The 26015-nt window shown below is 47.3% G+C and overlaps 1 protein-coding gene and 1 long non-coding RNA gene across 2 annotated transcripts in view; one reads left to right on the top strand and one right to left on the bottom strand.

The window, feature by feature from the left end:
• Window positions 1-26015, bottom strand: part of LOC307143462 (uncharacterized protein) — a 372406-nt gene that overhangs the window by 38555 nt on the left and 307836 nt on the right. The gene's annotated exons all lie outside the window — the stretch shown is intronic.
• Window positions 10829-11569, top strand: LOC307142929. Its single transcript, XR_013818532.1, has 3 exons — window positions 10829-10945; window positions 11027-11272; window positions 11420-11569. It is a non-coding gene; the product is annotated as an uncharacterized lncRNA (long non-coding RNA).

A 26015-nucleotide genomic window follows, 5' to 3' on the forward strand; every position in this document is an offset into this window, starting at 1 on the left:
GTTGCAGGTGTTTAACCCTACACACAACTACCTTTTAAATGTATTGCTTTTATCTGCATTTTAAAGTGAGCCCACGCTTTTCTGTAGTTTTGCTCTGTCAGCCATGACTGTAGAGCAAAATGTAAACACACAGTTGCAACATCAAGTTGTGTGTTTGTGTTCAAAGGGCAGATTATTATTATTTTTTTAATTCATATAAATACCTCTCATGGCATCAAGTATCTCTTTAATGTTGTCTTCTTTTAGCCTCTTGTTCTCTCTTTTAAGTTCCTTCATTTGCTGTTGTACCTTACTCCAGTTCCTGGCAAGTATGTCCTCATCTGATGAGGACTCACCAGCGGCACCCAAAACATCAATAAAAGAGCAGTTTCCAATATCTCTGGGTGCCAAGAGAGCGCGCTTGGCGGTGGTCGACGCTTCCATGCCTCGCCACCCTCAAGTACCTCTCCCTTCGCCAGCAGGGGACGCCGGCTGTCGGGACGCACACAAGCGGCCTCCCCACACTCGCACGTCCCCTCCGCGGATGCAGGTAAGTGTTGCACAGCACACTCAGATCCCGCTTTGGGCCACTCCCATGCCGTCCGAGCCGGATCCCTGCGTTCCGCCTCGCTGCCCCGCTGCGGGTACGTCTGTGGTGCCGATGGTCCCCCTTGCTCGAAGAGTCTGGGAGCCTGGCTAGCGCTTCCCAGCCCGTCTCGGTGGCTCATCCGTACCATCAGACTCGGCTATGCGATTCAGTTCGCCCGGCGTCCCCCCAAGTTCAGGGGCGTTCACTTCACGACTGTAGTGGAGGCGAACGCCCCCGTGCTCAGGGCGGAGATCGCTGTCCTACTGGCGAAGGACGCGATAGAGCCGGTCCCTCAAGCCGATATGAGGTCCGGGTTCTACAGCCCGTACTTCATTGTACCCAAGAAAGGCGGCGGGTTACGACCGATCTTGGACCTGCGATTCCTGAACCGGTCCCTTCACAGGCTGCCGTTCACGATGTTAACGCAGAAGCGCATCTTCAGGTGCATCCGTCCCCGAGATTGGTTTGCAGCGATCGACCTGAAGGACGCGTACTTTCATGTCTCGATTCTCCCTCGACACCGGCCCTTTCTGCGCTTCGCGTTCGAGGGACGGGCATATCAGTACCGTGTCTTACCCTTCGGCCTGTCCCTGTCGCCCCGCGTCTTTATGAAGGTTGCGGAGGCGGCCATTGCTCCCATGAGAGAGCATGGCGTTCGCATCCTCAACTACCTCGACGACTGGCTGATTCTTGCCCAGTCACGAGAGCAGTTGTGCGAACACAGGGACAAGGTGCTCAGTCACCTCAGCCAGTTGGGACTTCGGGTCAACTGGGAGAAGAGCAAACTCTGCCCCACGCAGAGGATCTCTTTTCTCGGTATGGAGATAGACTCGGTCGCCATGACTGCGCGCCTCACCGAGGAGCGCGTCCAGTCGGTGTTGAACTGCCTGAATTCGTTCAAAGGCAGGACAGCGGTTCCACTGAAACATTTTCAGAGGCTCCTGGGGCATATGGCATCCGCAGCCGCAGTAACGCCGCTCGGATTGCTTCATATGAGACCGCTTCAACGCTGGCTACACGATCGAGTCCCGAGATGGGCGTGGCACAGCGGTTCCCTCCGCGTCCAAGTGACTCAGAGGTGCCGCCAAACCTTCGGCCCGTGGTCGGACCCTCTGTTTCTCCGGGCGGGAGTTCCCCTAGAACAAGTGTCCAGGCACTCTGTTGTCTCCACGGATGCCTCATCCACGGGTTGGGGTGCCATGTACAACGGGCTTGCAGTTTCGGGTCTGTGGACGGGGCCTCAACTGCAATGGCATATCAATTGCCTCGAGTTGTTAGCAGTTCGTCTTGCACTCAGCCGCTTCAAAGTGCCGCTCAGAGGCAAGCACGTTCTGGTCCGGACGGACAACACTGCGGCCGTAGCGTACATCAACAAACAGGGTGGTCTACGCTCCCGTCGCATGTCGCAACTCGCCCGCCATCTCCTCTTATGGAGTCAGAAGCATCTGAGGTCGCTTCGTGCCGTTCACATTCCGGGCCTGCTCAATTGTGCGGCCGACGAGCTGTCACATCAGCAGGTACTTCCGGGAGAATGGCGACTCCATCCCCAGGCGGTCCAGCTAATCTGGAGTCGTTTCGGGGCCGCACAGGTAGACCTGTTTGCCTCCCCAGAGACGACCCACTGTCAGTGGTTCTATTCCTTGACCGAGGGGACCCTCGGGTCGGATGCCCTGGCCCACAGCTGGCCCCGGGAAGAACGCAAGTATGCGTTTCCCCCAGTGAGCCTTCTTGCGCAGACTCTGTGCAAAGTCAGGGAGGACGAGGAGCAGGTCCTGTTGGTCGCTCCGTATTGGCCCAACCGGACTTGGTTCCCGGAACTAGTGCTCCTTGCGACAGCACCTCCCTGGCCCATTCCTCTGAGACAGGACCTCCTGACTCAGAGACGGGGCACCCTATGGCACCCGCGTCCGGACCTCTGGAAACTCCATGTTTGGTCCCTGGATGGGACGCGGAGGTTCTAGGTGACCTACCGCAAGCGGTAGTTGACACCATCACTTCCGCTAGAGCCCCCTCTACGAGGCGCCTCTATGCGTTGAAGTGGAACCTGTTCGTTGACTGGTGCTCTTCTCGCCGAGAAGACCCCCGAAGATGTTCGGTCGCATCTGTGCTTACCTTTCTACAGGATGGGTTGGAGCGAAGGCTGTCTCCCTCCACCCTCAAAGTCTATGTCGCCGCTATCGCCGCTAATCATGAGCTCGTAGATGCAAAATCTCTAGGTAAGCACGATCTGATCGTCAGGTTCCTTAGGGGAGCGAGGAGATTAAATCCACCTCGTCCTCCCTCCATACCCTCTTGGGACTTAACTCTGGTGCTAACTGCACTACAGAGAGAACCTTTTGAGCCTCTGCAGTCAGCTGAGTTGAAAGTTCTGTCGTTAAAGACAATACTCCTGACTGCGTTGGCCTCCATCAAGAGGGTAGGGGACCTGCAGGCATTTTCGGTCGACGAATCGTGCCTGGAATTCAGGCCCGGTAACTCTCATGTGATCATGAGACCCCGGCCTGGATATGTGCCCAAGGTTCCCACTACTCCCTTCCGGGACCAAGTGGTGAGCCTGCAAGCGCTGCCTTCGGAGGAGGCAGACCCAGCCCTAGCTTTTCTCTGTCCCGTCCGTGCTCTCCGGACTTACGTGGACAGAACGCAAAGCTTCAGGACCTCAGAGCAGCTCTTCGTCTGTTACGGAGGACAGCAGAAGGGAAAGGCTGTCTCCAAGCAGAGGATGGCCCACTGGATAGTGGATGCCATCGTCTTGGCTTATCAGTCCCAAGACGTGCCCTGCCCGCTCGGGTTAAGAGCCCACTCCACTAGGGGTGTTGCCTCTTCCTGGGCGCTGGCTCGTGGCGCCTCGCTGACAGATATTTGTAGAGCTGCGGGCTGGGCGACACCTAACACGTTCACTAGATTCTATAGCCTCCGTGTAGAGCCGGTGTCTTCCTGTGTGCTCACTTCCCATAGTCAGTAACACCGAAGTACCCGTTCTAGTGTCGGCTTGCTGCGCCATTCCCTCCCCTATGGTAGACGGATGCGTGCGCTTATTCTGCTACAGTCGAGTTCCCCGGAACGGCGAACCCTGTTGAGTCCTCCGCAACCCGCGGCAGTCGGACGTGGCGGAGCGTTCGACACCAGGTCTAACACTCGAATGCATTGGTGGAACTTGTGTTAGGCTGGGTTCCATATGTAGTGACCCCCACGGCGGTCCCATATGTGTATTCTTCCACGGTACGGCTCCCTACGGTGAGCCCGTGTCTTTCCCTCGGCAGAGTTTCTCTGCCGTCCCAGGTACGTGTTGTCTCCCTCCTAATTGGCCGGGGCCACCCCTGGGACTTCCGTATGTTGTGCTGCCCACGGCCAGCCCATACGTGTATTCTCCACATGTTAACTCCCTCTGGGCATGATGTGGCTTCCGCAGCTGCCTTCACAGGCACGCTTTCCCAGCGTTATCCAATACAGTCAGCTGAATGGGTCTTGTGGAACAGCAGCTTTGACTCTCCCTGCGTGAACCTACCCGCCCGCATCAGATCGGGGTCCGTGGGGCTCATCGCTGGGCGCTGGAAGTGGTAGTAACTATGGCGTTTTCCATAGGGGATCCCAATTCGTCGGTATGTCCGACGTACGTCGAACGTGACCGACTGAATGGGAACGTCTCGGTTACATATGGTAACCCTCATTCCCTGAAGGAGGGAACGGAGACGTACGTCCCGTCGCCACAGTTGCTGTACCATCACTGCAGGTCGAGCCACTACGTGTGGCTCCTCAGTGAAAAACAGCGTGCATTCGCTCTCGCTTCCTGTTTATACCCGCGGCGCGGGGCGGAGCGCGAGATGCAAATCTCGCACGCCAATTGTTCATTGGCCGGTTCTAGATAGCTCGAAGCTGATAGGGGCTCCCAGAAGTGATCCCAATTCGTCGGTACGTCCGACGTACGTCTCCGTTCCCTCCTTCAGGGAACGAGGGTTACCATACGTAACTGAGACGTTTTTTTTGGCTGTTCATTCTCCTCTTCTTCTACATCCTCCATCAACCAACTGTTTGGCTTTGTCTTCCTCCTGAGTGTTTGTTTCCAGATGTCTTCACCCTTTATGAATTGTTCCCTTTTCTGGCAGAGATCACTATAGTTGTCTGTCAAAAAAAGTTGTGTATACATTGTGAAAAACTGAGTTCTCATCTGTTCAAGACAGTCTGTGATATGTTTTGCTTGTTTACTTCTAATCCATCAAGATTAGTGATGCAAACCTTAATTAAAAGATTCAAGTTAACTTACCACCGAACATTAAAACTTTTGCAGGAAAAAGGGCTGGACAATTTTTTTTTTTCTGCCTTTTTCCCACTTCACACTCATCCATCCATCTTCATCCTCGAGTGTGGGACATTGTGTTATAATTTTTGAACAATTTTGCTGGTCTTCAGTACTCATCCAGTCAATTTTACCCACTTCCACGCTCTTGTCCTTGAAATAATAAATGGCAAATGCCATTGTTTAAGTGGTGTGACTGACGCTTTTTCTTTATTTTCTTTTTACTTTGCGGTGTTTGTTGCTGATAACAGGTCCGGATGTGCGCGAACGGATCACGTGATTTAATATCACGCCAGACGGTTCCACAATAATTTTAAAAAAATTCGGGGATGCATTTTTGTTGATGCAGGTGCTTGCAACATAAATAATGGCAAAGCGTGCAGGACCTTACAAAAGATACTTAGAAGATGACTCAGAAAGAATTCCAAGGAGAACCAGGTTCAGATGGATTGAAAATGACATTATGGTAAGACATTTTTATTTTTAAACATGAAATTGTATATTTGTAGCGCATGTTATAATCTTGTGGTGAACAATTAATCCGAACAAGTTAATACACAGAAAAAAATGCAGTTGTTTGCCGTGGTAATCTTTAATCAAAATCTGAAAAGTTATTTCCGGTCTGGAATGACATTCCTTTTCTGTTGACGTCAGTTTGACGGCTTCGGTTGAAAACGCTTAACCACTCCCCTCAAACCATTAGTCTGCTATGAGCAGAGATGGAAAGGAGGATCATTCCATCCTTATGTTCATGAACATTGTTCGCTAAATGTCTTGAGAACATACTGAATTGTATTTTTGAAATTCAATTAAAAAATATACGAATAAAATAAATAAAGTTCATGTTTGCTCTTTAAACCTTTTTTGTAACAATCTTTCCCACCCAAGTTACACCACGAAAACAGCGAACGTTAAGTCTTCAAATATTTTTATAAACCTCAAGGGTATGAGCAATATGGTATGGGTCTTGTAATCTATTATTTGGCTGTAAATAGCAGGATCATTGTGTGTAGCTATATGCCATGTTCAGTAATAGGTATTTGACTATTGTTAGCCTTCAAAGATTAGGTTAAATTAACATAAACTAACATTTTATTGCTGACAATAGATGTAGGCCTAGTAGCTATTTCTTGTGAAATGTTTTTGATGAATATATATATATATATATATATATATATATACACACATTAAATTAAAAATTTAATAAATTAAATAAAGCTGCACAACTGTTTTCAACTGATAATATTCAAACATCATATTAGAATGATTTCTGAAGGATCATGTCACGTGACACTGAAGACTGGAGTAGCCTATGAAGTAGCATATAATGATGCTGAAAATTCAGCTTTGACATCACAGGAATAAATTACATCTAAAATACATTAAAATATATTATTTTGAATTGTAATAATATCTTATAATATTTAATATTTTGGTAGGCAATCTTATCATCAAACAGACTTTAGCCTATATAAAACAATATGTGACTTTTTGTTGATAAACTCAATAAAATAAAGATCATACACCTAAGCGGAGTATTAATTTCAGAATTTCTTGCAGAGTGAAATTCATTAAAGGCTTGTTCTACATGAGGTCCACATACTGCACTTGACCGGGTCTGTATACTTTTGCGTCCATTCTTTTCCTTTTTTAACTCGTAATGGAAAAACGAATAACAAGCTTTCTTCATTATTCGTTTTTAGACTGGTGAAAAAAAATATTCACATGCAAACTTATTTCCCATAGCCTATATAAGCTAAAATGCTTATTCAATTGAAAATCAAAATGTACAAACAATTTTTATTTTTTTGCGTTCTACAAAAATGTGAAATTTGATTTCATTTTATTTGCGCTGACCCGCAGCATTTAGATAATATGGAGCCGGCCAAGTGAAAAACAAAAACAAAACAAAAAACAATCCGTGGACAGTTTTGCATCCGTCTACTCAGTTTATAAACCAGGCTACTCACGAGTTCTTAAACTGTTCCCACGATCGGTTTAACAAATCGTGCCCAGGGATTAATAAACCAAAGCCTACCCACGATATTCTAATCCTCATATTTGTAAACCATGCCTTCAGTTTTAGCTATTTGTAGCCCACCCACAATTTCATAAACCGTGCCCACGCTTTCGCATTCCGGTCCCAAGGGTTTGTAAACTGCCTACACCTTAAAAAATGTAAGGCCTCTCAAAATTTTCTAGTGAGCGATCACATCTATATTTTTTAATTGGCCAAATTGAATTTCTGTGAATTGAATTTTATCCATTGTGGCAACAGTCTGTTAACATGGGCTCAGTTAGAAATAATATGTTGTAACGGTGGCAGGTCAAAAAAAAAATTAAATATAATATCTACTTTAACTTATACACAGTTCGGGCGCCAGACAAGCTTACTCTTGTCGAAATATAAATGTTATCTGTTGCTTTTTTACCCCCGGAAGGTCTCTATTAGCCACCGATTACAAACATAAATCAGTCTCAAACAAATATCTCATATTCATGGTTATATTTTTTCCAAACTAACACGAAAGCAAAAATAATCCAGAAGTTCAGTTTCATGTTATGAAATGTTTCTATATTTTCAAAAGAATGAATGTAGAAAAAAAATCACAAAAAAAAAGGAAAAAGTTAATAAATAATTAGGACAATTAATTAAACCCCAATAAGGGTCACATGATTCCCTCGACAAGAGGTGGAAACAGTAATAAGGAAAAGTATATATGTAGAGATCACCTTGGTTTAAATTAAAAGAAAAAAACTCATTTGTTCAACACAATGAAAACAATAATTACAATGAAAACAAAAATAAATAAGTAAATAAATTGATAAATAAGAAAAAAATAACAGTCAAAATTGATGCAAGTATCGCTTAGAATACTCCCGGCAGATTCAACACCTTCAACCGTTCAGTCTCTCAATGCGAGCAAATTAAATAACAAAAGGAAATTCAACCAATCAGGTCTTTACAAAATTACAAAAATGTTTACACATTAAATCAACCCAAACACCTGGAGTTAAACAAAAGTCTTTGTCTTTGGTGTGATGTGATGAATGGGCGTGCTTGAAAGTTCAGGTATGTTTGCGTGTTGGTGTAGTTCGTGTGTTTGTGTGTGTGCGTGAAGAGCGCTGAGCTCGGGCCGGTAATGGCAGGAAGGAAACTGTTTTTTTTTTTTGTCTGTGGGAGTCTATTACGCTAAGGGAGTTTAAACAGGGAGTTCGTTCACCTGAGCAGCTCACTCGCTCTCGTCAGCCACAAAGACGTCGTCACTCTGCAACCAGCAGCCGTGAGTGCATGCCGCACTACAGAGATCGCTATGGAAACTCGCGTCCGCTTCAGCGACCCGACTGGCCCAAACAGCAGTGATGCGTTCAGTCTCACCAACTAGGCGGTTTCCTCAGGTATGCGGGTTTTCCCCCTCTCTCTTTCCTTCTCTCTCTCCTCTTTCTTTTTTTTCCTTCCTCCCGTTCCTCCTGTAACTCCTCCTTATATACACACATTTCCTATTTCCGGTTAATTTATTTCCCTCCTCCATCCGGCCACACAGCAAAAAAAAAACTCCTTTTTTTTCGTACTGCCACACTCTCCCCCTCTGGAGAAAACAACCCATGGTTGTAAGACAAAAAGTGAGAAGTGGGAATTAAAAACCTAAGAAATCTTCATCCTCACTAGCGGATTCTTGGAAAATTTCCAGGATTCGTTGCCTCTCTTGGATTTCCAACTCCTCTGATGTGGGGTAACATGGTTTCAAATTAGTCACATGCACAGTGCGAACATCTTCCCCTGTGGACTCCAATGCCACTTGATAATTCAACGGACCCTGCTGCTTTATTATACGGTAAGGACCCTTCCATTTTGGAGCAAGTTTTGCACTGAAGTAATGTTGTGCACTGGACTGGGGGAAATTCTTTAACCATATTCGGTCCTTTTCTTTAAAGAACACCTCCCGTCTGTTTTTATTGTAATTCCTAAGCTGTCTTTTTTGGGCTTTTTTGCAGCACTCCTTTGCCTTTACTTGAAGTTGGACAAGATTATTGACAACATCATAGGAAGGTAGATCGGGAGAGAGATTCCTACCGTGCAACAGTTTGTCCATTGGACCTTGCAATTTTCTCCCCAAGTGGAGTTCTGCGGGACTCATGCCAATGGACTCCTGGACAGCTGAATTGACTGCAAATCGTAGCTCAGGTAAGTATTGATCCCATTTCTTATGGTTATCATCTACGTAAGCAGCAATCATATACTTGAGGGTCCTGTTTACTCTCTCTGTCATATTAGTTTGTGGGTGGTATGCAGTGGTGAGTTTTTGTGAGACACTCCACTTACCACACAACTCCTTAAATACAGCAGAAAGGAACTGGGAACCTCTATCAGATAAGATAAAGTCCGGAACACCCCATCGTGTCAGAATCTCTCTCCTGAAAATCGTCGCAACGGTTTGTGCATTGGCCTTCCTCATGGGAAACAGCTCCACCCAGCAGTAAAGTAGTCCACAAAGACAAGAAGGTACTCATTCTGTTGGGTACTGCGGGGCATTGGTCCCATAATGTCTACCCCTAACATTTCGTTGGGATGTGAGGTGCTGATTTGTTGTATTTTTCCTGCAGGTTTACGATTTTCGCTTTTTAGAGTTTGGCACTTCACACACCTTTTGACGTGATTCTTAACGTCCGCCCACATCCCCGGCCAAAAAGCCACGTCATGCAGCCTCTGGTAGGTTTTGTAAATACCCATATGACCACTTAATGGGTTTGCATGATAGTGTTTCAGGACTGTCGAAATCAGACTGTTGGGCATATATATCCGATAATGACAGTGGCCACTCTGTCATACTGAATACTGTCAACTGTGTTGTGTGGTACAGTTTATCTTCCATTACCTTATATTGATCTTTCAGATGATCGCCATGTCCTGCCATTGTTTGGAATATTCTGATGACATCAGGGTCTTTGTGTTGTTCCTCCCATATGGCAGCGGCAGAGATTGGAAGGTCTGACTCCTCAGTTCGACTGGTATACACGCTACATCCGGGTGGGGTGTGGATCCGGGACAGAGCATCAGGGGCTACATTCAGCCTACCTTTCCGGTATTCAACTACAAAATCAAACTTCTGCAGTCGAAGAACCCATCTGATAAGTCGGCTGGTGGTTTTTGTAGAGCTCATTACCCACTGCAGGGCTGAGTGATCGGTCACCACAGTGAATAGTTTGGGCTCTAAATAATGCTGCCACCTTTCTAGAGCCCACACAACAGCAAGACATTCCTTCTCTGTCACGGTGTAATTTGTTTCTGCTTTGTTTAGAGTCCTACTTGCATAGGCAATCACCTGCTCTGAGCCCTGGTCCCGGCGCTGCGTCAGCACAGCACCCAGTCCGGTGTCGCTGGCGTCCGTATACACAATAAATGGACGTTAAAGGTCAGGATGTCCGAGGATGGGAGGTGAGGTAAGGCATGCTTTTAGTAGTTGGAAAGCTTGTTGACATTGGGGTGACCAATTGAATGCATGACCTTTTTTTTTCAAGGCATTAATGGGCTCCGCGATCCGTGAGAAATTTGGCACAAACCGGTGGTACCACCCGGAGAGTCCAAGGAAGCGTTGAACCTCTTTGATATTACGGGGTACAGGGTATGCACGGATGGCTTCCACCTTACTCGGGTCTGTGGAGATACCATGAATATTCACCACATGCCCAAGAAATGTCAACTCCTGAAGACAAAACCTGCTCTTCTTCAGGTTTACTGTCAACCCAGCTGTCCACAATCGATGGAGAATTGTCTGGAGATCGAGGAAGTGCTGGTCCATGCTTGGTGAGTACACTATAATATCGTCAATATAGACAAAGCAGATGTTACCTCGCAATTCTCTCAACACTGTCTCCATCAATCTTTGAAAGGTCGCTGGGGCATTTTTTAACCCAAAGGGCATGACTCTAAACGGATATAACCCTGATGGAGTGATGAAGGCCGTCATGGGCTTGCTATCTGGGTCCATTGTTACCTGCCAGTAGCCACTGTTAAGGTCGATGGTCGAAAAGATGGACGCACCAGAGAGGGATTCAAGAATCTCAGTGATGTTCGGGAGAGGGTATGCATCACTCTCAGTTATAGCATTAACCTTCCGGTAATCAACACAGAATCTCATTTTACCATCTTTTTTGGGAACTAGAACCACAGGTGAAGCCCAGGCTGAGTGAGATGGTTCCACGATACCAGCCTGTAGCATCTCCTCCAGCTGCTCTCTCACAACAGCTTGCTTGGAAGGACTCATGCGATACGGTCGCTGTTTAATGGGCACTGGATGGGTGATATAGAGGTGGTGTTGGAGAACATCGGTCCGTCCTGGACGAAGGGTACACACCTCGGAGTTGGACTCTAAGATTTGCCGTAGTTGGTGTTTTCCGTCCGGTGGCAGGTGAGCACCACTTACAGCCAGGTCAATTAACTCTTGATCATCCAAGTTGTCAAGTGGGCATGATAGCAATGGGGGTGTGGGTGGAGGAATAGAACTAAGCAGGGAGAGGCTTTGCTTAACGCTCTTGTGATGAGGTCTCTTTTCCAGGTGTGGTAGTTTCACTGCAGGGATACTGGCCTGACCTGGTTGAAAAGGATAGTCTTCATTAGGGGCAGACTTGAATGAATATTTCCTGTCTGTCACGTTAATCTGCAGACCACTAGAGAATATAAAGTTCAAACCTAAGATCACTGCATAAGCAAGGGCTTTGGAGGTGAGGACAGCCACCCACACTGAGTAAGTCTTATCATGGATAATAATGGGCAAATTTATCCAGCCTAGTGGAACTTCTGCCACACCATTAGCTAAATAAAGTGGTCCAAGAGTCCAAGGGTGAAGTTTGACTTGTGGGTTAAGCTCTGACCAAAGGTTTTCATGGAGGAGGGTGTAACTTGCGCCCGTATCCAGTATAGCCTTCCCTCTCCAAGTGCCAATACTGATGGGTATTACTAATTGTTGTGGTACCGCAGATGGCTGATTTGGGGTATTGAAACCTGTGGTGGTACTCTCTTCCATGGTCATAGATGGCCAGGGTGTAGCTGCTGCAGACACCGCATTGCTGGAAAGGGTAGCTGGCTGACGAGGCGGACCCCCAGACTTCAAAGGTTGGAAGGAATGCTTGTTATTGTTGGCACGATACTGTCCAGATAGCTGGTTAGGAGAAGCAGACGTAAAATGTGGGCAGTTTCCAGGTGAGTGGTAACCTTTACACCTCCAACACTGTACTTGAGGCTTCTCCACGGTTTGACTAGAAATTGGTCTTTGTGGCATTGTAGGTGGTTTTATGGCCTTACGTCCCTCATATTGGATTTGCTGCGCATAATCTTTTTCCAGCTGGTGACCCAGCTTCACTAGATCTTCGACCGTGCTTACTCTGCTGCGTAGCTGGCTGGCAAGATAGGGCTTGATATTTCTAAGGATCAATTTTACCATGTCACTCTCTGTCAGGGCAGGCTTCCACCTTTTGCAGAGAGCCCTGTACGAGAATGCAAAATCCCTGATGGACTCCTTCTCACCTTGGGTCCTATTTCTGACCCGATCTGCCAGCTCATCTTCATAATCCTCCGAGAGGAAAGCTGAGAGGAAGGCGGATTCGAAGTCACTCCATGTTGTTATAGAGGATCTGGCAACTTCCCACCAGTCACGGGCAGTTCCATACAGGACAGTTCGGAAGGTGGCCAGCAGGTCTGCATCAACCAAGGGATGTAATGCTAGAAAGTCTTGACAGCGGGCCAGATATAGCAATGGATCTGGGTCATCGGATGGCCTTCCAAAGGTGGGAAACGTTAATTTCAGATGGTCACTTCTTACCCCTGTAGCAGCGGATGGAGGTGCGAGTGCAGGTACAGGTGCAGGCCCTGAGGGTGAGGGAGGAAGGGAAGGGAGCGAAGTAGAATCAGGAGGGGATGGTAGTCTCTCCTTAAGTAGATCCACCATCTTCTTTTCTTGAGTTTTACATCGGTCAGTCATCTCAGTCTCAAACTTCCTTAAGTTGGTACAAAGACTAGCAGTTTGACTGTTACATTGCTGTATTTCTGTTGTCAGCTGATCATGGCTTTTTTGAAAGTGCTGTTGCATGGTTTTTAGGTCTTGTTGAACTTCCAGCTGGAGCTGATCCACCATGAAGCGTACCTCAGATACCACAGTAGATTCTACTTTTTGAAGTTCACCTGATATCATGAGTTTTAGGGCTTTTGTTAACTGATCAGCCTCAGACTCATCCTGTTTTCCGCCCGCGGCCAATAGGGTGAGAACTTGCTGCTGGTTGTCCCTCACTTTGGTAGAGAGGTTATCAATTTGGTCACTGTGCTGGGAAGAAGCTGCTTTCAGCCCCTGGGTAAGTTCACCGACTGCTTTTGTCTGAGTTTTTACAAAATCCAGTATTGTATCCCAATTACCTTGAACCCTTGAAGTAAGTTGGTGCATTTCTCTTCCAGGAGTTGGGAGTACACCGGGCAAATCCTGCTGGGTCACAGAGAAAGAAGAAGAAAGGTCAGGTGATGTGCATAGCTGCATGGGGCCTGGCCCCTCTTCCCAGGAAAGAGTTTGTACTGGAGTGCTAAACTGGACATGTGATTCAGGATAGCTGGTTCTAGAAGGCACTTGGGTGTATGGAACACGTGGTAAAGGATGACCAGGGGGAACCTGAGGATGTGTGACAGTTGGCCATGTAGGGGTTGCAACGTCTGGAGGAGCTTCAATATCCACATAAGTGGACATAGGGGATGGTGTAGTGGTCATATCTGCAATTACAATGAAGTGTGTACAATGTTATGTCAAATGGAAGGTGTATGTGTGTCAGGAAACAATCAGAACCTGCATAAAACAACAATATGACAATGTTGTAACAGTGTTCAATAAACAAGTCTAACCCACATACATAAATTTGACTTCTTTTTTTTTTCTCTTTCTTTTAAGTATTTAAACACCAAGTCTCACTTCAATTGTCCTCATTAATGGTTACCTCTCCTTAAATACAGGCTTTTCCCCCCACAGTTCAAAGGACACAGGTTACCAAATACACTTTTCCCCAAAAGGTAACAAAATTGTCAATCACAGTTTGTAGAGGGTGTTTCACAAATTTTTCCCCACAGTTCAAGTCTTCATCAAAACAAAATTCGATATATTGTTTTCTTTTTTCCAAAAAAAATTCAAGTCCCTGTTCGGGCGCCACTTCTGTAACGGTGGCAGGTAAAAAAAAAAATTAAATATAATATCTACTTTAACTTATACACAGTTCGGGCGCCAGACAAGCTTACTCTTGTCGAAATATAAATGTTATCTGTTGCTTTTTTACCCCCGGAAGGTCTCTATTAGCCACCGATTACAAACATAAATCAGTCTCAAACAAATATCTCATATTCATGGTTATATTTTTTCCAAACTAACACGAAAGCAAAAATAATCCAGAAGTTCAGTTTCATGTTATGAAATGTTTCTATATTTTCAAAAGAATGAATGTAGAAAAAAAATCACAAAAAAAAGGAAAAAGTGAATAAATAATTAGGACAATTAATTAAACCCCAATAAGGGTCACATGATTCCCTCGACAAGAGGTGGAAACAGTAATAAGGAAAAGTATATATGTAGAGATCACCTTGGTTTAAATTAAAAGAAAAAAACTCATTTGTTCAACACAATGAAAACAATAATTACAATGAAAACAAAAATAAATAAGTAAATAAATTGATAAATAAGAAAAAAATAACAGTCAAAATTGATGCAAGTATCGCTTAGAATACTCCCGGCAGATTCAACACCTTCAACCGTTCAGTCTCTCAATGCGAGCAAATTAAATAACAAAAGGAAATTCAACCAATCAGGTCTTTACAAAATTACAAAAATGTTTACACATTAAATCAACCCAAACACCTGGAGTTAAACAAAAGTCTTTGTCTTTGGTGTGATGTGATGAATGGGCGTGCTTGAAAGTTCAGGTATGTTTGCGTGTTGGTGTAGTTCGTGTGTTTGTGTGTGTGCGTGAAGAGCGCTGAGCTCGGGCCGGTAATGGCAGGAAGGAAACTGTTTTTTTTTTTTGTCTGTGGGAGTCTATTACGCTAAGGGAGTTTAAACAGGGAGTTCGTTCACCTGAGCAGCTCACTCGCTCTCGTCAGCCACAAAGACGTCGTCACTCTGCAACCAGCAGCCGTGAGTGCATGCCGCACTACAGAGATCGCTATGGAAACTCGCGTCCGCTTCAGCGACCCGACTGGCCCAAACAGCAGTGATGCGTTCAGTCTCACCAACTAGGCGGTTTCCTCAGGTATGCGGGTTTTCCCCCTCTCTCTTTCCTTCTCTCTCTCCTCTTTCTTTTTTTTCCTTCCTCCCGTTCCTCCTGTAACTCCTCCTTATATACACACATTTCCTATTTCCGGTTAATTTATTTCCCTCCTCCATCCGGCCACACAGCAAAAAAAAAACTCCTTTTTTTTCGTACTGCCACAATGTTGAGCCAATGGAAAAATGTAATTTACCAACACTGTAAAAAATGTCAGGCCTCTCCAATTTAAAATTTTCTAGTGACCGATCACATCTAAATTTTTCAGTTGGCCAAATTGAATTTCTGTGAATTGATAAAATGTAATTCACAGAAATTCAATTTGGCCAACTAAACAATTTAGATGTGATCGCTCACAAGAAAATTTTGAATTGGAGAAATGTTTTACCATGAAACTGTGAGATTGGTCCAATTAAATGTTTTAAATTGTAGTCACAATTGTTTATTTCTCACTGCCCAAAATACAAAAATGACTAAAAACATAGCCTAAATATATTAAGCGAAATACAGAACACAGACAACAGGGTTGACGTTTTATCACATTACTTTATTAACAGGATGGTGAAAATACCTTACTTTCAATAAGGAAAAACTCTGAATACATTCAATAAGTCTTCTGCATAACAGGATGTCTTAATGTGGTGAAGAAAACGCTTTATAACATTAATGACAAAGTTCCCCTGCATCACATCTGGCAAACGACAGAACAGAAGTTCCCTTTCGTTCAGTCACTACAACGTAACGTTAGTGACTAACGAATGGGTGTTTCGCTTAGAAGCCTATCATCTTCGAGCTTAGAGAAAACGCCCAATGGCGTGCCAATGCCATGGGGCATGTGGAATTTGCATACGTAACTCCGCCTCACCGCGTGAGTATATAAGGAAGTACGTGGCAATATCGCATTATGTTTCTGCTTTCGGAGCCAAGAGTACCTACCTCTTCACTCCTACAGCCTTCTGAGACTCTGTCAGCTTCTTCGAGACGAGCAGCTTTCCAGTCGGTGTTGGTGTGACGGCGCGTTCCAGTGATCGCATACTTCCTGCCTGCTGATCTGTGCAGTGGTCCGCCTGACAGCTGGTGTGTGTTTCCCTGGGCGCTTCGGCATCGACTGCAAAGTTTCCTCTCACAAAAGAGCTTGCACGTGACACGTCCTTTTCAGGATGTTTCGTCCGTGCACTTCTGGGTGTGGTAGATCTCTTTTTTCTTTCGACGGGCACGAGCGCTGTGTGACGTGTTTGGGCTTTCAGCACGCTCAGGCAGCGCTCGTGGATGACTCATGTTCCCTCTGCGGGAACCTGGCCATCTCGGTGTTACGGTCAAGACTCCGTGAATTCCGTGCTGATGCCGGAACGAGAGTCCCCTCCGTCACCCCGCAATCTGCGGTCTCCTCTGGAAGCGGCACTTTGGCTGGTGACCAGGGTGATCTGAGGGTGACGGTGTGGAACAAAGCTCCGACGCTAGTTCCTCGGCCCACACCCCCCTCTCTTACACCTGACCCGGCCCGTGCTCAAGCGTCTACATCGGGGCCGGCTCCTGCTGTCCCGACTGTGGCGTTTGGCACGGCGGAGGATGAGGAGATGTCTATCACCGCATCACAAGGTGGGCTGGAGTCATCTGAGGATGATGATTCGGCTGTGCTGCCACCCTCGGGTGCGCCAGCATTGCCCGAGTCGGACCCAGAATTGACAGCCATGCTGTCTCGGGCAGCCGCAGCGCTTGGACTGGAGTGGAACCCTCCGCCTCAGCCTGAGCGTTCGCGGTTGGACAATTGGTTTTTGGGGGCGGCGCGCTCGGACACCCGTCCGACCGCTCCTCCAAATCCTTTCTTTCCCGAGGTGCATGAAGAGATCGCGCGTTCCTGGAAGGAACTAAAGCCAAAGGGTACACTGGGGTCCCCCCAGTCGAACGTTCTGTTGCGATGCAACTGTGTCCTCAGAGCGCTTCGTCCTGGCGTGGTGACCCTAAGCACCCCTCCAAAGCCTGTAGGTTTTCGTCATCCCTGGTGGCGAAGTCCTATAGAGCTGCGGGGCAGGCCGCCGCTTCTTTGCATACCATGGCAACTCTTCAGGCTTACCAAGCCAAGTTGCTGTGTGATATGCACGAGGGGGGGGCTGACCCAGGACTCAGCAATGAGTTGCGTGCCGCCACCGACCTCGCTCTCCGGGCGACGAAGGTGACCGCACGCTCCCTGGGTCAGGTGATGTCCACAAATGTGGTCCAGGAGCGACACCTATGGCTCACCCTGGCCGATGTGCGCCACGCTGAGCGAACCCGTTTCCTCAACGCCCCCATATCCCAGGATGGGCTATTCGGCGGAGCGGTCGAGAGCTTCGCCCAACAGTTCCCCAGTGGAACGCGAGTCCTTCCCTGGTCTCCTCTGTCAGGGCGCAGCCGTTAACCGTGCCCCGACCCCGGGACGCCCAACAGCCTCCCCTGTCCGGGCCGGTAACGCTGCCTCGCTGCCCCACCCGGGGTACGTCTGCCGTCCGCATGACCCCGTTGGTGCAGTCTCTGGAAGCATGGCTTCAGCTTCCGGGGCTGTCCCGCTGGGTTGCGCGGACCGCCAGGCTCGGCTACGCGATTCAGTTCGCGCAGGCTCCTCCCCGTTACAGGGGAGTCCGCTATACCGTGACCGGGGCCCATGCCCCCGTCATGCGTGCGGAGATTGCCACTCTACTGGCGAAGGGTGCGATAGAGCCTGTCCCTCCGGCCGAGATGAAGTCGGGGTTCTACAGCCCCTACTTCATTGTACCCAAGAAAACCGGTGGGTTACGACCAATCCTGGACCTTCGCATCTTGAACCGATCCCTTCACCGGCTTCCGTTCAAGATGTTGGCTGCGAAACGCCTTTTCGAATGCGTTCGTCCTTACGATTGGTTTGCAGCGATCGACCTGAAGGACGCCTACTTCCATGTCTCCATCCTTCCTCGACACAGACCGTTCCTACGGTTTGCTTTCGAGGGGCGGGCATATCAGTACGCAGTTCTCCCATTCGGGCTATCTCTGTCCCCTCGCGTCTTCACGAAGATTGCCGAGGCAGCCCTTGATCGACTCGGTCGCCATGTGCGCGCAGCTTACGAGTGAGCGCGCGCAGTCTCTGCTGACTTGCCTCCGTCAAATCGAGAGCAAGAGTGCGGTTCCACTGAAACTATTTCAGAGGCTCCTGGGGCATATGGCATCTGCAGCCGCGGTAACGCCGCTCGCATTGCTTCATATGAGACCGCTTCAGCACTGGCTTCGCGATCGAGTCCCGAGATGGGCATGGCAGTCTGGCACGCTCCGGGTCCAAGTGACTCGGGCCTGCTTACAGACGCTCACCCCGTGGTCGAACCTCAATTTTCTACGGGCCGGTGTGCCCTTAGAACGAGTTTCCAGGCATGTTGTCGTATCGACGGATGCCTCTGCCACGGGCTGGGGTGCCATGTGCAATGGACAAGCAGCCGCGGGCTCCTGGACAGGACCCCAGCGCCTCCTGCATGTCAATTGCCTCGAGTTGCTGGCAGTACGGTTCGCCCTGCACCGCTTCTGATTGTGCTGAAGGGTCAACATGTGCTTGTCCGGTCAGACAACACGGCCGTAGTAGCGTACATCAACCACCAGGGCGGTCTACGCTCCCGCCGTATGTCTCAACTCGCCCGCCATCTCATCCTATGGAGTCAGAAGCGCCTGAGGTCCCTTCGTGCTGTCCATATTCCGGGAGTCCTGAACCACGCAGCCGACGAGCTCTCGCGGTTTCAGCCTCTCCCGGGAGAATGGAGACTCCATTCCCAGACGGTTCAGCTGATTTGGGAACAGTTCGGCGACGCACAGGTAGATCTGTTTGCCTCCCACGATTCTTCCCACTGCAGCCTGTACTATTCCCTGACCGAGGGCACGCTCGGCACGGATGCACTGGCGCACAGCTGGCCGCGGGGCCTACGCAAATATGCTTTCCCCCCAGTGAGCCTACTCGCACAGCTCCTGTGCAAGATCAGGGAGGACAAGGAGCAGGTCCTTTTGGTCGCCCCGTACTGGCACGGCCGGACCTGGTTCCCCGAACTCATACTCCTTGCGACAGCCCCTCCCTGGCCTATTCCTCTGAGACCAGACCTCCTTACTCAGAGACGGGGCACCCTATGGCACCCTATGGCACCCGCGTCCCGACCTCTGGAGCCTCCACGTGTGGCTCCTAGACGGGGCGCGGCAGGTTTGAGTGGCCTACCACCTACGGTGGTCGCCACCATCACTTCCGCTAGGGCAGAGTCCACTCGGCATGCCTACGCGTTGAAGTGGATCCTCTTCGTCACCTGGTGCTCTTCCCGCCAAGAAAACCCCTGGAAATGCCCGATCGGGTCCGTGCTTGAATTTCTCCAAGAGGGGCTGGAGCGAAGGCTGTCTCCCTCCACCCTCAAGGTATATGTGGCCGCAATATCTGCCCACCACGATCTCTTGGAGAACAAGAAGGTGAGTCAGCACGACCTGGTCATCAGGTTCCTGAGGGGAGCAAGGAGACTGAATCCTCCTCGCTCTCCTCTCGTACCCTCTTGGGACCTCGCAGTAGTGTTAAGTGCTCTGCAGAGACCTCCCTTTGAGCCTTTGCGGTCGGTTGATATTAAGTTCCTGTCTATGAAGACGGCTCTGCTGACCGCATTGGCCTCCGTTAAGAGGGTCGGGGACCTGCAGGCATTTTCGGTTGACGAAGCGTGCCTGGAGTTCGGGCCGGCCAACTCTCACGTGATCCTGAGACCCCGGCCTGGATATGTGCCCAAGGTTCCCACCACTCCGTTTAAGGACCAGGTGGTGAACCTGCAAGCGCTGCCTTTGGAGGAGGCAGACCCAGCCTTGGCATTGCTCTGTCCAGTACGCGCCCTCCACGCCTACGTAGACATGACGCAGTGTTTCAGGACCTCAGACCAGCTCTTTGTCTGTTATGGTGGAGAGCGGAAGGGAAGTGCTCTCTCAAAGCAAAGGCTGTCTCACTGGATAGTGGACACCATTGTTTTGGCTTACCAGCAGCAAGGTCGCCCATGTCCCCTTGGTGTGAGGGCACACTCCACTAGGAGTGTGGCCTCCTCTTGGGCTTTAGCGCATGGCGCCTCGCTAGCAGACATCTGCAGAGCTGCAGGCTGGGCGACACCCAACACATTCGCCAGATTCTACAATCTCCGAGTGGAGCCAGTGTCCGACTATGTACTCGCCCCCCTAGGGGCCGGTAATGGACCAGGCTCAGGTGTCTTCGCTTGCTCGCCTTTCCACTCCACGGACTGGATACGTGCGATTCTTTCCTCAGGTGAGCTCCCCGAGAGCCCTGAGCTCCTCCAGCACTGTCGATGCCGACATCAGTTCAGTCTGCCCTTTCGAGCCCAGACCCTCATGTCCGGCCAGGTGCCATGTGCATGGTTCCCCTCCGACGACCCCCACATGTGTATTTCACCGTAAGTCTCCGCAGTGAGCGGGTTTCTTCCCTTGGCGTGTCCCCGCCACCCCTAGGGTTAAAAATCCACCTTCGGCTGGTACCCTAGAGATCTTCCATATGCAGCCCCTACCGGCTCATATGTGTCTCTTAAGTCCTCCCCACGGGTAGGCATCTTGGCATTTCCCTCACTGGGATATGCTTCCCAGTGTACCTTGGTATTCCTGTGTTAAGTGGGAGTCCTTCGTCCGTATTAGTCTTACGACAGGGTACTCACACTTACGCAGGGCGCTGGAAGACAGCTGAGTGGCGGGATTATATTGGGACCCCCATTCGTTACGTCGTAGTGACTGAACGAAAGGGAACGTCTCGGTTACGGATGTAACCCTCGTTCCCTGAGGAGGGAACGGAGACGTAACGTCCCGTTGCCACTTCAGCTGTGCTACCTGGAACGCAGGAGTTCAGTCTTGGCTCAGTCTTGGCTCAAGCAGGTAACATAATGCGATATTGCCACGTACTTCCTCATATACTCACGCGGTGAGGCGGAGTTACGTATGCAAATTCCGCATGCCCCATGGCATTGGCACGCCATTGGGCGTTTTCTCTAAGCTCGAAGATGATAGGCTTCTAAGCGAAACCCCCATTCGTTAGTCACTAACGTTACGTCTCCGTTCCCTCCTCAGGGAACGAGGGTTACATCCGTAACCGAGACGTTACTTCATTATATAATGAGGATGAGACGAATTAATGGATGAATAAGAAAATCACGAGCTTGACGTGTTTGATATTAAAAGGCAATAACTCAAGCCCTGAAAGAGGCCGACTCCAAACACAATATAAAGGCACCGTATCACACAAATGACTTAATTTACTTATTACCTATTAAGACATATAAGACATGAGGAAAATAAAACTATTGGCTACCATTACCAGTAGAGTAAACAAGGTAAATGAGAACTCATGCATGAAACCAATGAATGCATGAACTCGTGATTCTACAAAATGTCTTTTAAACATCACCGGGTCATAAAGCAAAACAGAATAATGTCAGTGCTCAATACTCACCAACGTCTTTGTGAGATGAATATCTCTATTCTCTTGGGAATGTCTGTTTCGGTCTTCAGCACCTGCTGGTTCGGCTCAGCTCGCGCTGCCGCTCCCGCGTCTCCGCATTTGAAATCTCCACATGAACGGTTTTTCTCAAGTGCATTTTGCGCATACGTAGGCTATAGGGGAGAGCGGGGCACGCTTTTTGACTTTCTCAGTTTGTGTAAATCCACTTGGGGTTCAGAGTATTTATTTTTTCCCACATTAATTGCACACATGTCTAGTACAATTATGTGGTTTTGTTTCATAATACTTTTAGTGTAGGCCTATACTTTTTTCTTGATTCACCCCGAAAGAATGGAAGTGAAATGTGACAACATGCCCCATGGGGTATAGCCTACATTGTAACATGTGAGGGGCACAATGTAACATGACCAAATAACAGCTTAAAATGTTCTCTGATATAATCAAAAAAATATCCAAGACAAACTAAAATATTTTGTCAACAAAATACAATTATTACATTTTTAAAATTAAAATAATGGCATTTTTAATCATTAAAAATATAAGCATTTTGGAGTTTGACTACAAACACATTGCTAAATACAGCTATAAAGCATAGTTCAAAACATAATAATAATTAATAATATCTGAACATTAACTCTCAGTCATTATTCACCCTTTTCTCATGGTTTCTCAAAAGAATTAATAAAAGTATAGAATAAGTGTTACAACACACCCCATATGCAACTGGGATTTAAATCGCGGCTCGCGTCTTCTGCTGTTAGATCAGCATTAAAGAACCATCTCAACTGTTAAATAACAGATATAAGATTACAATAATATCGGATTTGCCTTATTTTAAATAAACACAAAAAACAGAGATGAAAACTAAACTTAAGTAAGAAATTTACTTTTGCTATGGTTAAATACATGTTCAGTAATATCTTCCAGAGATTTTATAATTTTGGCGCTATTTTTTCCTCAAAATAATTTTTATATGGCAACTAGTAAATACACTAAGTTTCGTCATTCTGGCATGTGTTAAAACATGTGTTACAACTAACCCCGCCTAAGGTTGTGCCCCGCGCTCCCCTATACCGTTTTTCGGACATAGGACTTGTTCAGCCAACATCGATTTTTCACTTCGACTTCATAGACTTCATAGAGCACAGTTAAATATATTCGGTGAATATACAATTTTAATTTTGAGTGAAGACCTTAAGCTATTAGTAGCCTACAATGCATCTTTTTGCATGGGGATAATTATTTGGAAGTCATTTATTGGGCCAATATGTAATAAACAATTTGCACAATTTTTCCAAAAATATTTTTTTTTACAGTGTAGTGTAGGCTATACACAGATTTGTGGCCCCGCCCCCAGTCTGTGCCGGGATGATTCAACCAGACCACCTGTTTAGGAGCGGGATGCATTGCATTGTGTTTAAACTTTTTTTTTTTTATGGATAATTTCTTGAATTTTCTAAAAAGCCTAGCCTAGGCTACTTGTATCTTAAAGTCATTTTTTTCGGAGGAAAAAGCTCAGTATAATAGAATAAGCAAATAAAGACTTATAATAGGCCTAATACAAACACATTTCCAAAACTGTAAAAGGTTAGGTTATATGAAAATAGAACATTAATAAATTATTTTATGATAAACATTGCCTATTACTGTCTTAGTTAACTCATTTATAGTTATAAACACAAATAATAATGATCATTATTATTATATTTAGGCTACATATGCTTTATCCAAAAAAAACGAACAAAGTAATTCATCAAATATCATTCATAATACAGGTTAGACAATAATAATACAGGGCCAAGATTATAGATTAGATTAGATTAGATTAGATTAGATTAGATTAGATTAGATTCAACTTTATTGTCATTACACAAGTACAAGTACAAGGCAACGAAATGCAGTTTAGGTCTAACCAGAAGTGCAATAGCAGCAAGTGCAGGATATACAATGGATGCGTAAGTGCAGGACATGGATATGTACTGAATATGTATAAATATGTATAAATAGAGAGACGTTATTACTATAAACAGAACTGAATTTACAGGTGAATATGTACAGTGAATAAATATACAGATGGCTATTACTATAAACAGAATTTACAGGTGAATATGTACTATGAATACAATATACAGATGGCTATTTCTATAAACAGAATTTTACAGATAGAGGTATACAATAATATGCTAGGCTAATATGAGGAATAGCAGTGGATTAGGGTAGTGCAATAAATTATGGACAGAGCTATCCGGAACAAAAAAAGTGTAAAGTGCAGTGGAAAGTGGTTGCATATTACAGTTAGAAGTACAGTGCAAAATGCAAATGTAAACATTGGTACTATAGATACAGTCGGCAGTGCAAATGAGCATAATCCAGTTAAGATATGGCAGTGTAAGATGCATATGTAAACAGTTGTTACTGTGATAAACAGTCGGTAGTGCAAATAACAAAGTGAAGGAAGATGTGAGGTAGGAGAGTTATCAGTTTATGAGGGAAGTGGATCAACGGGGGTTTGAGTTCAGTAAAGAGACAGCTCTGGGGAAAAAACTGTTCTTTAGTCTGCTGGTCCTGGTCCGGTGGATCCTGAAACGCCTGCCGGAGGGCAAGAGAGAAAACAGTCTGTGGGCTGGGTGAGAGGAGTCCTTGAGGATGCTGCGAGCTCGATGCAGACAGCGTTTCCTCTGGATGTGTTCGATGGCAGGCAGTGGAGTCCCTGTGATGCGCTGGGCAGTTTTCACCACCCGCTGCAGTGCCTTGCGCTCCGCAACAGAGCAGCTCCCATACCACACTGCCACACAGTTGGTCAGGATGCTTTCTATTGCGCAGCGATAGAAGTTCACCAGGATAGCCGAGGAGAGCTGATTCTTCCTCAGTGTCCTCAGGAAGAAGAGGCGCTGGTGAGCCTTCTTGACCAGGCTGGAGGTGTTGGTCGTCCACGACATGTCCGCCGAGATGTGGATCCCCAGGAACTTGAAACTGGAGACACGTTCAACAGCCATTCCATTGATGTGGATGGTGTCGTGTGTGCCTCTTGACTCCTTCCTGAAGTCCACGATGAGCTCCTTCGTTTTGGTGGTGTTGAGGAGCAGGTTATTATCAGCGCACCATGTGGCCAGGTGCTGGATCTCCTCCCTATAGGCAGTCTCATCGTTGTTGCTGATGAGCCCAATCACCGTAGTGTCGTCCGCAAACTTGACGATGGAATTAGATCCATACACAGGCTTGCAGTCGGCGGTGAAGAGGGAGTAGAGAAACGGACTTAGCACACAGCCCTGTAGTACACCAGTGTTGAGTGTGATGGATGTGGAGCAGGTGAATCCTGAACGAACATTCTGGGGTCTGTCAGTTAGGAAGTCCAAAATCCAGTTACACATTGAAGTGTTGATGCCCAGGTCTCCAAGTTTGGCTATTAACTTGGATGGGATGACAGTGTTGAATGCTGAGCTGAAGTCAACAAACAGCATGCGTGCATACGTGTTCTTATGGTCCAGATGGGTGAGCACAGAGTGCAGTGCCATGGAAACCGCATCCTCTGTGCTCCTATTGCTGCGGTAGGCAAACTGGTGTGAGTCCAATGTGGATGGTATAGAGTCTTTTAGGTGTTCCAGGACCAGCCGCTCAAAGCACTTCATGACGATGGGTGTGAGTGCTACAGGGCGGTAGTCATTAGGGCACCTCGGGTTAGAGTGTTTCGGCACTGGCACAATGGAAGTGCGTTTAAAGCATGTCGGTACAACTGCTTGGGCAAGAGACCCCAGCGAGCTGCTCCGCACATGCCCTGAGCACACGTCCAGGGATGTTGTCTGGTCCAGCAGCCTTGTGTGCGCTGATCCGGCTCAGTGCCTTGCAGACATCTGTGGAGGAGAGTGTGATTGGTGGGTGGTCAGCTGAGGGTTTGAGCTTGGTGGCAGTTTCTCTGTTGTCTCTTTCAAAACGAGCATAAAAGTAATTTAGCTCGTTCAGGAAGTTGACATCAGTGGCTGCGGGGGTGGAGTGGGTGGGTTTGTAGTCACTGATGGCCTGGATGCCCTGCCACATGCGTCGAGGGTCAGAGTTGGAAAAGTGACCCTCTATCTTTAGCTTGTAGCAGTGCTTGGCCTTTTTGATGCCCCTCTTCAGGTTAGCTCTGGATGTACTGTAGGCTTTTGCATCACCTGATCTGAAGGCAGTATTGCGTGACTTCAGCAGGAGTCGAACTTCCCTGTTCATCCAAGGCTTCTGATTAGGGTATGTGGTGATCTGTTTCTGGGTTGTAACACTGTCGATGGTGGTATTGATATGATCCGATACAGAGGAAGTGAATGAGTCAATGTCCGTGTGAGCGCCACTGGTGGCTTGAGAAGCAAACATACTCCAGTCTGTGTTTAGAAACCTTTCCTGGAGTGTGGAGTCTGCCCCCGCAG

The sequence above is a fragment of the Gobio gobio genome, assembly GCF_949357685.1.
Source record: "Gobio gobio genome assembly, chromosome: 19".
NCBI lineage: Eukaryota > Metazoa > Chordata > Actinopteri > Cypriniformes > Gobionidae > Gobio > Gobio gobio.